Here is a 5,265-nt window from a genome sequence, read left to right on the forward strand (position 1 = left end):
CTTTAACTCTCACCTGCCCCCTCCCCTTACGAAACGGTTCCGTTGTCCACTGGCATGTTTGAGACAATTACGGCCCCATTTTCTTCCCTCAAAAACCAAATTTGTTTGAGGCAGATACTGCGCCATTTCCTTTCCCCCAAGAAACCAATTATTATTTTTTCTTTCATTCTAAACGAAAAAGGGCCGCATTTTATGCGCTTGTTTCTACAATTATTTCGCTTCCTTTCCATCGGTTGGTCCTCCATCCATGCGGCAGTGAGCGAACTGAGCTGCGGAGGACGATTGAGATGATGAGGTTGATAATACCAAGTTTATATCAACCAGATAAGGAGGCCGCCTACTCCCCGTCCCCGGCACGCAGGCCTGGTTGACGGGGGCTGGGACCTCCGCGGTTTGAAGCAGGCAAAGAGGCGTTGATTGCTCGCGGCTACTTCCGCCAGGCGGATGGCTTTTTGCTGTGATTCAGGTACCTTGCTCCTCAGGTTTCCCAAGCAGCACAATTGGCCCAACATTGGAACTGTATAGGCAAAGTTGGCCCTACAAAGGACCAGGATGGCACCATCCTCTTGCAATACTGGGCCGATGACCTGTGCTGCTTGGGTTCTCTGTACAGTTTTTATTTTCTTTAGCAGCGGATTTAAGTCGCGGCGTCACATGTCGCGACAGAAAGTGGCAGGCGTGTGAAAATGTGACGCTGGCAACAATCTTTTCAAAATATGAATCTTGGCGAATCCATGTCATCACCACCAGGGCCGCGCACTTACCTTTTTTCACAATTTAAGAGAGTTCCTTAAAGCTCAAGTCTACACTTATGGCGAGACAGTTACCGCACCTCGTCTTTCTCCATCACCTCCTCCTTACAGTATAGAAATAGGGAAAACGCTTCGCAAATAGAAATACGGTCCCACCAGATCAATACGTCGAGAACATATAAGCTATGTGGTTGATTCCTATGCGAAATAAATGTAATGAACCAATGCCACAAATGTCTCTAGGGCTTAAACTTCTTAAAGGAGCGCTAAACAGTTTAAATCGGGCTGTAGAGAAATATTTGAAAAAAAGCTGGCCAGCTCATCTTGATTGCACATCCTCGCATATGCAAAAGATGGAATCTCCGCCGGATTTGCACTGACAGGCGACAGGAAAATTGTAAAAAGTTAATTATGAAAACTGTAAAGTTAAATCTTATTGGAAAACAAATAAGCTACGGAATCAAATATTATCAGACAATAGCAAGCAACCGAACCTCAACGACCGAAGAGGTTTGTACACATTCGAATAAAGGCAAACTCCGAGGGGTGACCAAGAATTCTATAACCAAACTGGAGCTTTACTTGGGTGTCAATTGGTACGTATCGCGAAGAATACAATAGCCAATTTTTCACACAAAAACAGATCTAACAATCAATCACAATAAATATGCATAAGCACTGTCAACACACAAAACGTTGAAAAACGTAGAACTGAACTCTGATCAGCGTGGTCGCAAATCAATGAAGAAATTATTACAAATTAGCAAGAGGCATAAAAAAATCTGAGCATAATCTTCGAACAGACGATGATAAAATATTTACAAGATTGTGAACCGGGTATTTTCGACGGCAATAGAAAAAGTTTCGCGTAGTGTGCGCTATCAGAGGAAGTTGAACACCAGGCGGCCGAAATTATGTCTGAGACCTCCACTGCATAGTCTTCGCCCTCACCAGTTCCGTCTCTTCCAATAACATTTCTACCATCACGCAATGCACACTCAGCAATCGACATGAAAAAGCAAAAGCAATCGACACTATCGACATAAAAAAGCAAAAAGGACGAACGCTAGTAAACCGGGAAGTAGCTGCTCACGCACTGCAATATACAGAATGAATAACTAGGGGCAGTAGATATGAAAAAAAATCAACAATGGCGCAAACCTCAATAACAGCAATTACACCAAATCACATAAAAACCGCACTTAAGATACATAAGTACAATCAAACTGAAAATATATTCTGGGTGCACGGACGCTTGAAACGAGGCATGTTGTAAGTAGGCTTCACCATGAGAGGAGCCGGCGGTGTAAAATCTCGTACACAATACGGCCGCGGAAGTACGGCATGTGCTTCTCCTTGAACAAAATCGGTGCATCCCGGGTGAGATACTCAGCGTACTGACACAGGAAGACGCCGCAGTCGAAGGTGTCCTTCTGGAGGGGCACATTGGATGGGTAAAAATACCAGCCGCTCCAGTCCAGGTCGCAGTCACGCCAGTGGCTCACCTTTTCCAGGTAGTCCGCCAAATCATCGATGATGTTGGCATGCTCATCGCGCGGACCCAGGCTGTCATAGATGACCATCTCGGGCGTGCAGAAATCCACCACGGCGAGACACCAGTGGGACGGGTCCTCGGAGTGCACGGGCACCAGTAGAATGTCGTAAGCGAAGAGGTCTTCGCCTTGCGTCCAGCGTTTCACGCCGTCAGGTCCACAGCTATGCAGCTTGGTGAAGAAAAAAGTACTGAACGCGTACACAGCCGGACCGCCTTGCCTCTTGGAGCGTTGCGCAATCATGGCCAGGTAAAAGTTCACAATATTGTCATTAAGTCCCTTGCCTTCTCCTAGCGTGGCTATGTCATGTCGAGTGATAGCCATAGAGAAGGCCTCGACCAGAACCTGTTCCGGTGGGCCCGGCTTCAGCGCTTCAGACACTTCTTCCTGCATGGCAGATGTGAGTCGGCTACTATAGCTGACGTCTCCCTCGAGGTCGGCTGCGACGGTCATCGCCGCCATGTTTTCACTTCAGGTTTGCACAGGGGCGCTCAGGAGACAGGATCACTCTTCAAACAATCTGTTCTTGTCGACAGGTTGAAGCATCCCTCTGCAACTGAGAGGAGGCACAGAGCAGTCAGCGAACGTCACGGGGCTAGCGGCTGACTTAAACCAAAACTGCTGCTCGCTTTGAACGGTCAGCGTTCGTCTTACCTCGGAGGAGAAGACGCGCTGTTGCTTTTCGAACACCTCGTTGATGGTCAAACAGAATAGATAACTCTTCAAACTATCTGTCCCGATCAACAGGTGGAAGCGTCCCTCTGCAACTGACAGGAGACACAGGGCAGTCATGGAACGTCACGCGGCTAGCGGCTGACCTAAACCAAAACTGCTGCTCGCTTTGAACGGTCAGCGTTCGTCTTACCTCGTAGGTGCCGACGAGCTGTGGCTTTCACGACACCTCGTTAGTGCTCAGATTGGATCACTCTTCAAACAATGCGTCCTGAACGGCAGTTTGAACCGCCCCTCTGCAACTGACAGGAGACACAGAGCAGTCAGGGAACGTCACGGGGCTAGCGGCTTACTTAAACCAAAACTGCTGCTCGCTTTGAACGGTCAGCGTTCGTCTTACCTCGTAGGTGCCGACGAGCTGTGGCTTTCACGACACCTCGTTAGTGCTCAAACAGATTGGATCACTCTTCAAACAGTGCGTCCTGCAGGAACGGCAGTTTGAGGCGTCCCTCTGCAACTGACAGGAGACACAGAGCAGTCAGGGAACGTCACGGGGCTAGCGGCTGACTTAAACCAAAACTGCTGCTCGCTTTGAACGGTCAGCGTTCGTCATACCTCGTAGGTGCCGACGGGCTGTGGCTTTCGCAGCACGTCGTTAGTGCTCAAACAGACTGGATAACTCTTTAAACTATCTGTCCCGATCGACAGGTTGAAGCGTGCTTCTGCAACTGACAGGAGACACAGAGCAGTCAGGGAACGTCACGAGGCTAGCGGCTGACTAAAACCAAAACTGCTGCCCGCTTTGAACAGTCAGCGTTCGTCTTACCTCGTAGGTGCCGACGGGCTGTGGCTTTCGCAACACCTCGTTAGTGCTCAGACTGGATCAATCTTCAAAGAATGCGTCCTGAACGGCAGTTTGAGGCGTCCCTTTGCAACTGTCAGGAGACCCAGAGCAGTCAGCGAGGGTAACGGCGCTAGCGGACGACAAACGCAAAACTGCTGCCCGCTCTGCACGGTCAGCGTTCGTATTACCTAGGAGGTGTTGACAGGCTCTGGCTTTCCGAACACATCGCCAATGGTCCAACAGTGGCCGACTGTTACACACGTGAAAGGCGACCCCGAGAAGGCACAACCGTCCTGAGACGCGCAAGGCGAGTGAAGCAAGTTTTGCGCACTCCTCTCAGAACCCCTCAACAAACGCTTCTGATATCGCCAAAGACCACAGTGCTGGTGTTTTTATATTTCATGGCTCAGGATTTCTTCCGGCCTGTTTGGTCGACGTCACTTCCTCCTGGTTGTCAAAAAATAAATATCGCAATATCGTGGCGGCCGCGTTTTGATGCAGGGGAAACGCAAAGGCGCCCGTGCGGTCTGCTATGTAAATGCCGCTAAAGTCACCAGGTGTTAGAAATTATATATTCCGGAGCCCTCCCCTACGGCCCCTATTTCTGTCTCTCTTCTCTCAGCCTCTCCTTTATCCCTTCCCTTTCGCCGCGCTTAAAGTTTCAGCCGAGGTGTGAGATACTGCCCGCTTTCCTTTCCCCAACAGCCAATTTATTCCCGCCGCCACAGATCATACAGCCTCTCCAGATTGGAAATACTTCGCGGTGGCAGCACCGCTTCTGAATTAGACAGCCCCGCGTTGCCACAGTACCTGCGTTTGTAAGCCGCATGTAAGAAATTTTGTTTTAAAAATGAAATTATCATAAATTGGTGTTCAAAGCTTAAATTGAAAAAAATGAAAAGTGATTGTTTTTGAGGAAAGAAAATGCCGCTGTAATTGCCTCAAAATTCTCGGTGTATACCTGAAGCGCGCCGTTATAAGGTAAAGCATAAAAAAGACGGTGAAGCGAAGAGAGAGGTGCTGTAGTGGAGGTCTCTGACATAATTTCGACCACCAGAGGATCTTTAACTTGCACTGACATTTCCCGGCACACGGCCGCCTTTACGTTGGCAATGTTGGTTGCAAAATATAAGTGCTTGAACCGGTTTCTTGTGTTCTACAATATTTAAAAAGAGTATATATAGGCATTATTTTTATTCTTATATCTTTAAGAAATATGAAATACTTAAAAAGCAAGACGTATATTTTTTGTAATGTAATATGAAAATAAGTGACAGTATAATGTGTATAAATAATAATAATAATAATAATAATAATAATAATAATAATAATAATAATAATAATAATAATAATAATAATATTCTTTGCGGAAAGGAAATGGCGCAGTATCTGTCTCATATATCGGCGGACCCCTGAACCACGTCGTAAGAGAAGTGTTAAAGGA

General features: G+C 47.4%; 1 pseudogene; it reads right to left on the reverse strand.

The window, feature by feature from the left end:
* Positions 1-2,035: 2,035 nt before the first annotated feature.
* On the reverse strand, positions 2,036-2,758 carry LOC144108453 (sentrin-specific protease 1 pseudogene; annotated as a pseudogene).
* Between the last annotated feature and the right edge of the window lie 2,507 nt (positions 2,759-5,265).

Source organism: Amblyomma americanum, chromosome 10 (assembly GCF_052857255.1).
Source record: "Amblyomma americanum isolate KBUSLIRL-KWMA chromosome 10, ASM5285725v1, whole genome shotgun sequence".
Classification (NCBI taxonomy): domain Eukaryota; kingdom Metazoa; phylum Arthropoda; class Arachnida; order Ixodida; family Ixodidae; genus Amblyomma; species Amblyomma americanum.